This window comes from Giraffa tippelskirchi, chromosome 1, assembly GCF_054371585.1.
Source record: "Giraffa tippelskirchi isolate mGirTip1 chromosome 1, T2T-mGirTip1v1.2.pri, whole genome shotgun sequence".
Lineage (NCBI taxonomy): Eukaryota > Metazoa > Chordata > Mammalia > Artiodactyla > Giraffidae > Giraffa > Giraffa tippelskirchi.
The window spans coordinates 197,562,865-197,577,418 of record NC_137275.1 but is presented as its reverse complement, the minus strand read 5'-3'; the positions used below and the strand labels follow the sequence as shown (position 1 = coordinate 197,577,418).

Sequence of the window (14,554 nt, the reverse complement as noted above, 5' to 3'; positions counted from 1 at the left end):
AGATTAGAAGTGACACAGGAAATAGTAAACTTGAAGATATAGTGATAGAATACTATACTATTCTGAATATTATTCAAAAGCTGAATAATAGAGAGAAAAATTTCTTTTAATGCTTAAAGTCTCAGGGATCTGCAGCTACTACAAGGACTAATATTTGCTTTTATTAAAGTTCCAGAGAGGAATATTACTCAGCCATAAAAATGAATGAAATATTGCCACTTCCAGCAACAATGGTGGATCTAAAGAATATTATGCTTACTGAAATAAGTCAGAGAAAAACAAATGCTATATGATGCCATTTATATGTGAAACCTAAAACAATAATACAAATGAATCTACATACAAAAGAGAAACACTCACAGACATAGAAAACAAATGACAAATTAGGAGTATGGAAGTAATAGATACAAATTACTATATATAAAATAGATAAGCAACAAGGATTTACTGTATAGCATAAGGAATCATATTCAATATCTTGTAATAACCTATAATGGAATATAATCTGAAAAAAACCTTGAATCACTATGCTGTACCTGCATCCATGCTAGATCACTTTGGTGGTGTCCAACTCTTTGCGAACCTATGGACTGCAGCCTGCCAGGCTCCTCTGTCCATGGGATTCTCCAGGCAAGAATATTGGAACGGGTTGCCATGCACACCTGAGACTAATATAATATTGTAAATCAACTATGTTGCTGTTGTACAGTCACTGTCATGTCTCTTTGTGACTCCATGGATTGCAGCATTCCAGGTTTTCCTATGCTTTACTGTCTCCCAGTTCAGTTCAGTTCAGTTGCTCAGTCATTTACGACTTTTTGCGACCCTATGGACTGCAGCAGTCCAGGCCTCCCTGTCCATCACCAACTCCCGGAGTTTACCCAAACTCATGTTCATTGAGTTGGTGATGCCATCTAACCATCTCATCCTCTGTCGTCCCCTTCTCCTCCTGCCCTCAATCTTTCCCAGCATCAGGGTCTTTTCCAATGAGTCAGCTCTTTGCATGAGGTGGCCAAAGCATTGGAGCTTCAGTTTCAGCATCAGTCCTTCCAGTGGACATTCAGAGTTGATTTCCTTTAGGATTGACTAGTTTGATCTTGCTGTCCAAGGGACTCTCAAGACTCTTCCCTAGCACCAAAGTTCAAAAGCATCAGTTCTTCAGTGCTCAGCTTTCTTTAAGGTCCAACTCTCACATCTGTACATGACTACTGGAAAAACCATAGGTTTGACTATACTGACCTTTGTCGGCAAAGTGATATCTCTGCTTTTTAATACACTGTCTATGTTCGTCATAGCTTTTCTTCCAAGGAGTAAGTGTCTTTTAATTTCATGGCTGCACTCACCATCTGCAGTGATTTTGAAGCACAAGAAAACAAAATCTGCCACTGTTTTCATTTTTCCCCCTTCTATTTGCCATGAAATGATGGAACCCGATGCTATGATCTTAATTTTTGAACACTGAGTTTTAAGCCAGCTTTTTCACTTTACCCTTTCACTTTCCTCAAGAGGCTCTTTTGTTCCTATTCACTTTCTGCCATTAGGGTGGTATTATCTGCATATCTGAGGTTGTTGATATTTCTCCCAACAATCTTGATTCCAGCTTATGATTCATCCTGCCCAGATTTCACATCTTGAGAACCTGATGAACAGTATGAAAAGGCAAATAAACTATGCTTCAAATTTTTTAAAAAGTATAGAAGAGAAAAACTGTGGTACAGAAAAAATATTTGAAGATATAATGTCTGACAACTCAACAAATTTAGCAGAAGACATACGGCTAGAGATTCAAAAAGAAGAGCAAAGCTTAAACGAAACAGAAATCAATTCTGAGACAAATAATTATCAAACTGCTGATAACTAAAGACAAAGAAAAACTCTTGAAAGCATCCAGGGAAATCACTTATAACAGGACAAAGATTTGAGTGACTATGTTATTTTCATCAGAAACTATGGAGGCTAGAAGAAAGTGACATTTTTAAAGTGTCAAAAGAAAAGATCTACCCAGAATTCTGTTTCAAAATATGCTTTAATAATGAAAGTGAAATGACATTCTCAAATGAAGGTAAAGTAAGATAATTTGTCAGAATATAATTGCTAAAGGAAGTTCTTCAAACACAAGGAAAACAAAACCAGAAAAAAAACTTGGAACATCAGGAATGAAGGAAAAGCAAGAGAAAGGGTAAATATCTATGTAGATATAATAGACTAATTTTCTCATTGAATTCTTTAAAATATGCTTAACAATTGAAAGTAAATATAACATTATCTAATGAAAGAAAAACCTTAAAAAAAAAGAATTGATATCACAAAAGATGTGATCTCTGACAATAGTAGAATTAACTGGAAATCAATAATAGAAAACTAATAGTAGAATCTGTAAACAATTGGAAATTAAACAACACAATTCTAAATAACCCAATGGTTAAAGAGAGAGTCTCAAAGGAAATCAGAAAATATTAAGGTAAGCAAAAATGAAAAAATAATATATCAAGATGTGTGGAATATAATTAAAACAGTGCTAGAGGGAAATTTATACTATTAAATGCTTATATTAGAGCTTCTCAGGTGGCACTAGTGGTAAAGAACCTGAGATGCAGGTTTGATCCCTGGATTGGGGAGATCCCCTGGAGGAGGGCATGGCAATCCACTCCAGTATTCTTGCCTGGAGAATCCTCATGGACAGAGGCACTTGGTAGGCTTCATTCCATGGGGTCACAAAGAGTCAGACACAACTAAGCAGGTAAGCACAGCATAGCACAGGTAGCATTATATTTAGGACTTCCCTGGTGGCTCAGCAGTGAAGAATCTGCCTGCAATGCAGGAGACTCTGGTTCAATCCCTGGGTAGGGATGATTCCCTGAAGGAGAGCATGGTAACCAACTCCAGTATTCTTGCCTGGAGAATCCCATGAACAGAGGAGACTGGCGCGCTATGATCCTTGGGCTTGCAAAGAGTCAGACACAACTGAAGCAACTGAGCACAACATAATATTTAATGGTGAAAGACTGAATGCTTTTCCTCAAGATTAGGAACAAGGCAAGGACATATACTTTTTCCACTTCCATTCAACATCATATTGGAAGTCCTAAGAGTGCAACAAGGCAAAAAAAGAAAGAAAAGTCATATAGTTTAGAAAAGAGGATATAATGCTATTCCATTTGTTGACTTCTGGAACTAAGAAGTGAGAAATAAGATCACAACATGAAAAGTCAACCCACAAAAATGAATCATATGGCTACATACTAGCTATGAAAAGTGGAAACCAAAATTTAAAAATAATACCAGTTATACTAACTTCAAAAAGGTGAAATGCTTAGATTTTGATCTAATAAGACATGTATAGGGTCTTTACACTGTAAACTACAAAACACTGATGAAAGAAATCAAAGACCTAAACAAATGGAGAAACATACTATATTCATGGATTGGAAGACTCAAAACAAGGATTCAGTAAGAGCAACTCTTTCCAAATTTATCTCTAGACTTAATGAAATATTACTATAATGAAAATCCCAGCAAAATTTTTTAGTAGATATCAGTTCAGTTCAGGCGCTCATTTGTGTCTGACTCTTTGCGACCCCATGAATCATAGCATGCCAGGCCTCCCTGTCCATCACCAACTCCCAGTCTACCCAAACCCATGTCCATCGAGTCGGTAATGCCATCCAGCCATCTCATCCTCTGTTGTCCCCTTCTCCTCCTGCCATCCTTCCCAGCATTAGGGTCTTATCCAATGAGTCAACTCTTAGCATGAGGTGGCCAAAGTATTGGAGTTTCAGCTTCAACATCAGTCCTTCCAATGAACACCCAGGACTGATCTCCCCTAGGATGGACTGGTTGGATCTCCTTGCAGTCTAAGGGAATCTCAAGAGTCTTCTCCAACACCACAGTTCAAAACCATCAATTCTTCAGCACTTAGCTTTCTTCACAGTCCAACTCTCACATCCATACATGACTATTGGAAAAACCATAGGCTTGACTAGACGGACATTTGTTGGCAAAGTAATGTCTCTGCTTTTCAATATGCTATCTAGGTTGGTCATAACTTTCCTTCCAAGGAGTAAGCGTCTTTTAATTTCATGGCTGCAATCATATAGACCAGTTAATTCTAAAATTTATATGAAAGGACAAAAGAACTAGACAAAAGGACAAAACTAACTCTTTTCAACACTTTTTTAAAAGAGGAAAGCTGGAGAAATTAGACTACCTAATTTTAGTAATTATTATAAATCTTCAGTAATCAAGATAGGTCCACTACTGGAGAAGAGTGAGGAGAAGAGCGAGACAGAGAGATCAATGGAAAAGATTAGAAAGTCCAGAAATAAACCCATACAAAAATGGTCACAAATTTTTTTACAAAGGCAATTCAATGGAGAAAGAGCAATATTTCAACAAGTGAGGTTAAAACATCACTGGATATACAAAGACAAAAAAATGAACATTGACCTAACTACACACCTTATCAAAAAATTATCTCAAATTAATTGTAGATCAAAGCTTAAGCTCCAGTACTTTGGCCACCTGATATGAAGAGCTGACTCAGTGGAACAGACCCTGTGCTGATAAAGATTGAGGGTAGGAGAAGTGGGTGACAGGATAAGATGGTTGGATGGCATCATCAACTCAATGGACATGAGCTTGAGCAAACTCTGAGAGATAGTGAAGGACAGGGAAGCCTGGCATGTTGCAGTCCACAGGGTCACAAGGAGTCAGACACAACTGAGCAACTGAACAATAACAACAACAAAAACATATAGTTATAATTTTTAAAAAACATAGACAATCTCTATGACCTGTAATCAGACAAACAATTCTTATACATGATACCAAAAATAAAATCCATAAGAGAAAAGATTGATAAACTGGACTCCATCAAAATTAAAGTCACTTGTTCTATGAAAGACACTGTTAAGGGAATAAAAACACAAAGTACAGGTTGGGAGAAAATATTTGCAAATCACATTATCTGACAAAGGACTGGTATCCAAAATAAATAATAAACTTTCAAAACTCATCGATAAGAAAACAAACAACCCAATTAATAATACACAAAATATCTGAACAGATACCACACCAAAGAAAATGAGCATATGAAAAGGGGTTTCAACATAATGAGCTATAGGGAATTGCAGTGAGAAACCATTACATGTCAACAGAATGATTAAAATGTTAATAACAGACAATACAAATGTTGACCAGTGTAAAGAGCAAGGGGTGTCTTGTTCATCACTGATTAAAATGTAATTGTGGAAAGCTACTTTCCAAAACAGGATGGATGTTTTCCTATAAAGTTAAACATACACTAACCATATGACCCAGCAATCGTCTCTTAGATGTTTACCATAGAGAAATGAAAACTTACGTTACACAAAGACCTGTACATGAGTATTTATAGGAGTTTTGTGCATGTTTTAAGTTATGTGACAATTACATTTTCCTGAAAAAGGTGTGTGTGCCTATGTGCACATGCACACACGCACTCACACACATACACACACACACAAACTAGCAGAAAAAAAAGTTAACCAAATGCAAATAATCTCATCAAGCCTCTTTCTCCAATAAACATACCTAGGTCCACACCCATTCCCTGCACCACTACATCTCTGACCTCAAGATCCCCTGCTCTGGGACTGACTGATTTTCTAAGGGAAAAGAGATAGACAAAGAATGGTAGAAGAATCCAGAAAAAGCCTACTGAAACATCAATCAGTTGATCAAAGGAGTCTTTGAACTCATTGCCTGGAAGAGACACTGGGACTAACCATAAATAAAGAATTGCTTTGGCCCTCTACTCTCTCCAGTTGTCTACTCTTTGGAATTTTACAGATACTGTTCTGACTGAAGCAAAAAGAGAATAAGTTCAAGCAGTTGCCAATAAACTCTGTGTTAAAGTCTTTTCTCTTGTCTGAGTTAAAGAGAAAGAAATAGAACAAAATTTTAATATGAACAGGAGTCTCAATATATTTCTTAGGGAGGCCTTGCACCTTTAATTCAAGTCACTGGGAAACGTAGGAAACCAAGTTAGGGACATGACAGTAAGTTAGACTTACTTTAAAGGTGAAAAAAAAGGCTTATTTGATGACAGGAAATTTTCCATACCCTCTTCCATCAATCTCCAAATTCTCCCCAGTGCCACAGTTGTTCCTAGTAATGCATGTAATAAAGGAAAACAGTGATCTGGTATAGGAAGGAACAGACCAAGAGTGTCCAACTCTTTGCTTCCCCATGAACTATAGCCTGCCAGACTCCTCTGTCCATAGAATTCTCCAGGCAAGAATACTGGAGTGGGCTGCCATTTTCTACTCAAGAGAATCTTCCTGACCCAGGGATCAAACCCACCTTCTCTTGCATCTCTTGCATTGACAGGCAGGTTCTTTACCATCTGAGCCACCAGGGAAGCTCCTAAAGTATATATTGTAAGGGAAGAAAACATCTCCTGTATATCCTGTGGTGGCACTCCCCTAGTTGGACTCTTGTCCTTCTGATCTACTTTGCTCACTTTTACTAACATATAATAAAATGCACTAGCTTAAAGGGTATATTTTGATGAGTTTTAACAAGTTTGTATACCCAAGTAATCACTACAACAGTGATGAAGGCAAGATGTAGAATAGTTTCCATCTTGCTACTTATGTCCCATCCCAGCTAATCTAATCTGCTGTCAATAAAGATTTATCTTTTCTATAGTTTCATATGAATGGAGTTATACCACTCACTCTTTCATATCTGGCTTCTTTTAGCATAATACTTTTGGGATTCAACCATGTTGCTGGCTGTGTCACCTCTTGTAACAGGCATGTCTCATTTAATTGCACTTCACTTTATTGCGTTTTACAGGTATTGTATTTTTTATAAATTGAAGGTTTGTGGCAACTCCGAATATAGCACTTTTTTTAGCAATAAAGAATTTTTAATTAAGGTATATACATTGTTTTTAAGATATAATGATATTGTACACTTAATAGAGTACTGCTGCTGCTGCTGCTGCTGCTAAGTCGCTTCAGTCGTGTCCGACTCTGTGCGACCCCATAGACGGCAGCCCACCGGGCTCTGCCGTCCCTGGGATTCTCCAGGCAAGAATACTGGAGTGGGTTGCCATTTCCTTCTCCAGTGCGTGAAAGGGAAAAGTGAAAGTGAAGTTGCTCAGTCGTGTCCGACTCTTAGCGACCCCACGGACTGTGGCCTACCAGGCTCCTTCATCCACGGGATTTTCCAGGCAAGAGTACTGGAGTGGGATGCCATTGCCTTCTCCTAATAGAGTACAGTATAGTTTAAATATAACTTTTATATGTACTCGGACACCAAAAAATTAGTGTGACTTGCTTTATTATGATATTTGCTTTTATTGCAGTGGTCTGGAACCAAACCCACAGTATCTCCAAAGTTGCCTTCAATGTTGAGTAGAATTCAATTATATGGATAGTATGGATACATGACAATTGTTTATGCATTAACCTAATGATGGACATTTGGTTGTTTCTAGTTTAAGTGGCAATGAACATCGGTGTATAAGTTTTTGTGTGGACATACATACAACTTTAATTTAGTTTTCCTTTCTCTTGGGGAACTATCTAAAAGTGGAATTGTTAAGTCATTTGGTAAGTGAATGTTTAACTTATAAGCTGAAAAACTTTTCCAAAGGGTTTGTACCATTTTACATTCCCACTAGAAATGTATGAGTTATTTAGTTGCTCCACATCCTTGTCAACACTTGCTACTGTCAGTCTTTTTAATTTTAGCCATTCTAATGTGTAGAGGTCAATTTAGGTGTCAGTGAGGCTCATTTTGTATTTCTTTGATGACCAATGATGTGGGGCACCATTTCAAGAATTTGTTAACCATTTATACATCTACTTTTCTAAAGTATCTGTTAAAAATATTTTTTAAAATTATAGTTGATTTACAACATTAGTTTCAGGTATACAACACAGTAATTCTAAAAAATCTTCCATCAATCATTTATTAGATTTTTTTCCTATTATTAAATTGTAAGTTATTTATTATGGATAAAAGTACTTTGTCAGATACATATATTGTGAATATTTTTTTCCCAGTCTGTCGGCTTGCCTTTTCAATTTCTTAGCTATGACTTCTAAATTGCAGAAATTTAAAATTCTGATTAAGTCCAATTTATCAATGTTTTTCTTTTATGATTAATGTATATTGTATCCTAAGAAATCTTTTCCTACCCTAAGATCATGAAGATTTTCTCTTACACTTTTTAATGGGAGGTTTCTGTTATCTTTTACTTTAGGTTTATGATCCATTTTGAGTAAGTTTTTGTGTGCTGCATAAGGTAAGGGTCAATATTCATTTCTAATATGGCTATCTAGCTATTTCAGAACTATTTGTTGAAAAGACTGTCTTTTCACCCATGAACTAATCTGGCATTTCTGTTGAAAATGAATCAGCCATATGGGTCAAATTCTAGATTCTAGACTTTATTGTGCCTCTTCCTTTCTCAAGAATCTATAATGACTCCACACTGCCCATCTTATCAAGTATAAATTTCCCATTCTGACATCAAAGTGTTTAAATCCAGCAACTTTCTGGTTCAGCTAGACCTCCCTCAACATCCACTCCCATTTCCTGAATACACCATTATCATTGCTGCTCTATCACCCCCATTCACTTTTCCTTATCAGCCTTGGATGCTCTCTCTACTACCCTCAAAACATTTCCTATCCTTCTGCATTCCTTGATAACCGTATGCAACAAAGATCTCTTCTCTCACTGCCTACAGTTCTTATGATATTTACAATACATACAAATATCAGACATTTTCATCCTTAAATGTGATTCAATAGGTAGGCACTGGGGATACAGAAGTGAAAACAAAGGATCATGGCCCAGAGACTCAGAGATCAGTGAGGAAAGAATCAATTAAACACACAAAAATAATTCAATATACTTTCTTATAGTGTTCACTATATCATGCTATCACTGTTTCATGAATATACACCTTGTATCCCTCAAATATTTCAGTATGTAACCCTAAAGGACTCTTAAACAAAACAATGATACCAATATTATGCCTTCAATACTGTAATAATTCCTTAATATTAACTATCCAGTCAGTTGTCAAATTTCCATGATAATCTCATAAATGTGTGATTATAGCTGACTTGTCCAAATTGTGATCCAAATAAGGCCCATAAAGTGGAATTGGTTGGTGTTTCTCTAAATTTCTTTCAGGTTCCTCTTCTGTCTTTCTCTCTCTCTCCTTGCAATTTAGTTGTTGAATAAACCAAGCTATTTGTCTTACAGAGCTTAAGATTGCCTAGATTTTGCTCACTGTACTCCCATAGTATCATTTAATTTGTTACTCTGTCATCTGTATTTCCTGTAAATTGGTGATCAGATTTAGAGGCTGGATCAAAGTCAGACTGGTTTTAGCTGGGGAAGAATATTTCAATGGAAGCATGTTAAATATCACTGTGAAAAGGCACAAACAATCAGTACCTAGATCCATAATTAACTAGGTGCCGCAAAAACAGTAATATCACATTTTATTACTATTGTTTGTTGACTAAAATATTGAAGAGTATATTTTATGCTTTTGCATAAAAGTGTTAGTCGCTCAGTCATGTCCGACTCTTTGCAACTCCATGGACTGTAGCCCACCAGGCTCCTGTGTCCGTGGGATTCTCCAGGCAAGAATACTGGAGTGGGCACCCATTCTCTTCTCTAAGGATCTTCCTGACCCAGGGATCGGGCCCAGGTCTTCTGCATTGCAGGCAGATTCTTTACTGTCTGAGCCACCAGGGAAGCCTGCTTTTGCATAAATCAGGTGACAAACATTTTAAAGCTTAACAAATACTGTCATAACACCTCTGGCTTGATCTACTTTTTGTGTATGTGTTTAGTGTTTTTACTATTTTAGTTTATTATTATAATTTAATTTTTTTAAAAAAATCTTAGTTTTTTATTGAAGTATAGTTGATTTCCAATATCATATGAGTTTCAGGTATTCAGCATAGTGATTCAGTATACTCCATTAAAAGTTATTACAAGATAATGGCTATAATTCCTTGTGCTACACAATATATCTTTGATGCTTTTCTATTTTATATATGGCAGCTTGTATCTCTTAATCCCATACCTTTAATGTGCCTCTTCCCCCTTCCCTCTCCCCACTGGTAACCACTATGTAGTTTGTTTTGCTATATACATTCATTTGTATTGTTTTTCAGATTCTACATATAGGTGATATGTACAATATTTGTCTTTCTCTGTCTGACTTATTTCACTAAGCATAATATTCTCTAAGTCCATCCACATTAGGCCACATTGCATCTTCTTTATCCATTCTTCTATTAATGAATAGATTATATTGTAAACAATGTAAACAATGTTGCTTAGAATAGCAAGTGTATCTTTTTGAATTAGTATTTTCACTTTTTCCAGATATATATCCAGGAGCAGAATTTCTGGATCATATAGTTGTTCTATTCTTAGTTTTTTGAGGAACCACCATACTGTTTTCCACAGTGGCTGCACCAATTTACATTCCCACCAACAGTATACACAGGAGTTCCCTTTTCTCCAAAACCTTGCTGCTGCTGCTGCTAAATCGCTTCAGTTGTGTCCCACTCTGTGTGACCCCATAGAAGGCAGCCCACCAGGCTCCCCCGTCCCTGGGATTCTCCAGGCAAGAACACTGGAGTGGGTTGCCATTTCCTTCTCCAATGTATGAAAGTGAAGTCGCTCAGTCGTTTCCGACTCTTAGCGACCCCATGGTCGGCAGCCTACCAGGCTCCTCCGTCCGTGGGATTTTCCAGGCAAGAGTATTGGAGTGGGGTGCCATTGCCTTCTCCCCAAAACCTTGCTAACATTTGTTATTTGTAGACTTTTTGATGACAGTCATTCTGACAGGTGTGAAGCGATATCTCATTGTGGTTTTGATTTGCATTTTTCTAATGATTAGTGATGTTGAACATCTTTTCATGTGTCTTTTAGACATCTATATATACTCTTTGGAAAAATGTCTGTTCAGGTCTTCTGCCTATTTTTTGACTGAGTTGTTTGGTTTTTTGATATTGAGCTGTATGAGCTGTTCATATATTTTGGATATTAACCCCTTGTCAGTGACATCATTTACAGATATTATCTCCCATTCTGTCAGTTGCTTTGTTGTTTTGTTGAAGTAGACAATGAGATTAGAACATTTCCTCACACCATATACAAAAATAAACTGAAAATAGATTAAAGACCTAAATGTAAGACCTGAAACCATAAAACTCCTAGAAGAGAACATAGAACACTCTTTGACATAAATTGTAGCAATATTTTTTTTGGATCTGTTTCCTGAGGCAAAAGCAATAAAAGTAAAAATAAACAAATGGGACCTAATTAAACTTAAAAGCTTTTGCACAGCAAAGGAAACCATTACTTCTTAATTTATTAGCTGAAATTCTTCTATAAAGAGAAACTCACTTTCTCAACAATTTGATTATGCTGAGATGCAGTGTTTGCGAGAAAGATAGGATAAATACCTAATTCTTTTCCTTTATTTATTTCTTTTAAAAATGGTGCGTTAATTCTCCAGCATCCTTAAAAGGCAACCAATTATGTGAATTTATTTTTATAATTGTGAACTCATGGGTTTAAACGTGTGTGCTGTGTTTTAAACCGCTGCAGTTTATTACCCTATTGATGCTCAAACTGTCCCAGTAAGAACTTCTTCACTTTGGTTCCTAAGTCTTTTGGCAATGGCTCTAGTTGTCTCTATAGTTTCTTTGCTTTGTGGTAAGACAAGAAACTCCAGTTATACATTGCCACCCAAAGTTATACACTGTCTGCCCCAGATTTGGAAATAACCATGTCTATAAAGAGTCTTAGTTCCTTTTAGCAAGAAAAGGGTCTTAGACTCCACACACTATGTTCTTGGGATGTTCACTGCTACTGAGCTAGATACTATTCCTCAGCCTTTCAGCTGACAGAGATGGGAAATTTTTTTTTCTCATGATGAGTTCATACACACACTTCCAATTCACATTCATGATTATTAAGTTTTTACTTCACCTCATCAATTTTACATCTGTATCTTCTTTCTCCCATGCCTTAAATCTCAGTTATCAAAGACACTAACATAATTATTCATTTGCTTCACCCTACAATAGGCAACAGTTTCAAAATAACAATATCATCACTACAAATCATGCTAGATAGACCAGAGTCATCCCACTATAGTATTACTGGTACAGATCAAATCACCATACTTTAAAGTCACTTGGAATAGTTATTCTGTGCAGCTATGCTACTAGCTCCAAAATACAGACAAGTTCATTTGTTTCATTTGCTTTTAATCTTTAGAGATGGCTTGAAATAACTAGTTTTATAATTACATATAATATTTACTTAGTTTCAAAGTCAAATACACAAAGCAAGTATAGTCAGCAGAAGTCTATCTATACTTGTCCTTGCCACCCTTGTTACCTTCCTTCTATATTGGTGGTGGTTTAGTTGCTAGGTTATGTCCAACTCTTGTGACACCATGGGCTGTTGCCTACCAGGCTCCTCTGTCCATGGAATTTTTCAGGCAATACTGGAGTAGGTTGCCATTTCCTTTCCAGGGAATCTTCCTGACTCAGGGACTGAACCCACATTTCCTGCATTGCAGGTGATCTCCTCTGTTGCAGGCAGATTCTTTACCAACTAAGCCACCAAAGAATCATTTATATTTCCACTGTTTTTGTTAAATACCAATGGAATTGATTGGGCTTCCCAGGTGGCACTAGTGGTAAAGAACCTGCCTGCCAATGCAGGAGACATGAAAGATGTGGGTTCAAGCCCTGGTCAGGAAGATCCCCTGGAGGAGCACATGGCAACCCACTCCAGTATTCTTGCCTGGAGAATCCCATGGACAGAGGAGCCTGGTAGGCTACAGTCCATGGAGTTGCAGAGAGTCAGACACAACTGAAGCAACTGAGCATGCAGCATGCAATGCAATTGATATTTAACATACCATGCATACATTTTCTACATCTTGTTCTTTCCACCTAACAACACACCTAAAGATGGCTTTAGAAATAATCTTCATTTCTTTATACAGCTGTATAATGCTCCATTGTGTGTATGTACCATAGTTTCTTTAAATAGGCCCAAATTGATGGGCATTTGGGTTGTTTTCAGTCTTTTGCTGTGCCAATAAATAACCACATATACAAGTATTTTCATATTTTTTTTGCCAGTGCATCTTTAATATAATTTCCTGGAAACTGGACTGCTAAATCAAACACCTATCTAATTTTCCTAGATAAGTGTAAATTCCCCTCTATGGAAGTTAAACTGTTTTGTATTTCTACCAGCAAAGTAGATGGCCCGTTTCCCTGTGCTCCACCAACAGAGTATGTTGTCAAATTCTTGGAGCTTTGCTAGTCTGATAGGTAAGATAACTCAGAAGTTTTAGTTTGCATTTCTCCTATGATGAGCAAAGTTGGGCATCTTTTCCTAGGTTTCAGAGATATTTACATTTCCTTCCTGTGAACTCTTTGTTTACATCTCTAGCTCATTTTTCTATATGGTTGTGGGGTGTTTTTCTATTCTGTTTTTAGAAGCTCATTATTTATTTGTGGCTTAAACTGCAGATTTTTTTTCCCAATGAATAATTTGCTTTTATTTTTTCCTTTACATGCAAATATATTCTGTTTTCATGTCTAATTTATTAATCTTTCATTTTATTGGTTCTAGATTTTGAAGCCAGGATTTTTTTTTTCAACTTTCAGGTCAAAAAAGAAATTCATTCATATTTTCTTCTAGGACTCAGTGTAACATTTCAAATGATCATCACCTTTCCCCTTTCCATTCCTTAGAGAATATACAAAAGCAGTCTTATAGTCAGTCAGTTCATATGCTGGAAGTAGTTCAGTTCCCATTTTAAAAGTCAAACACTTGATGTGGCTCATGCTGTTATTTTCCTAACACTGCTCTTTCACACACATGAACCCTTAAGATTGTGCAGACAAAGTAAAGAAACACCTGTGAAAGTGTCATTGTGTTTCCCCTTTATAGAGCTCCCTTGTGCCACCTGAAGTCATGAAGTCAGGTAGTATCCAAACTACCAAATGCCCCAAACACCAAGAGAGAGCTAGCATCAAGGCATTTTGTTCTTTCTCCATTCAGGGAATGAACAGCAAAGGAAATCTAAGTGCGAGAGGAGAAGAGTCTCCCTGGTGCCAGCCAGCACTTGCCAAGCAGCCAGGACGAGTAAGGGGTATTCACACAAATGTTTTGTATGTGTGCTTATGGAAGAGAGAAGAATTTGGTAGAAAGAGCAGCTGCAGCCAGCTGCTCGGGGACACTCTGCCAAATGCCCTGGCATTGTGGATATAGCTTGTTTCGTGAAGTGCATCCAGTTCAGGAATGGGGAATCATTTTTTACTTCTCTTTCCAGAGATATATCATATTTCCCAACTAAAATATTTCTTCATCAATAGGCTCTTGGAAGAATGACTTCCACAACTGCAGTCTGGTATGTGGGTTAGACAATGGCTTCACTACTTTGGATCTTAAAATAAGGCCACAGAAGTCTGACTTCTTTCATGTTGAA

At 36.9% G+C, this 14,554-nt stretch overlaps 1 protein-coding gene and 1 long non-coding RNA gene across 15 annotated transcripts in view; one reads left to right on the top strand and one right to left on the bottom strand.

Moving 5' to 3' along the window:
• The window catches only part of AOPEP (aminopeptidase O (putative)), a 406,505-nt gene that overhangs the window by 260,492 nt on the left and 131,459 nt on the right, over positions 1-14,554 (bottom strand). The gene's annotated exons all lie outside the window — the stretch shown is intronic.
• Positions 1-14,554, top strand: part of LOC145518355 (uncharacterized) — a 29,467-nt gene that overhangs the window by 2,882 nt on the left and 12,031 nt on the right. Inside the window, exons 2-4 of the long non-coding RNA XR_014062844.1 lie at positions 6,744-6,797; positions 8,258-8,299; positions 14,128-14,211. This is a non-coding gene — a long non-coding RNA (uncharacterized LOC145518355). The remainder of the gene's footprint in view (positions 1-6,743; positions 6,798-8,257; positions 8,300-14,127; positions 14,212-14,554) is intronic.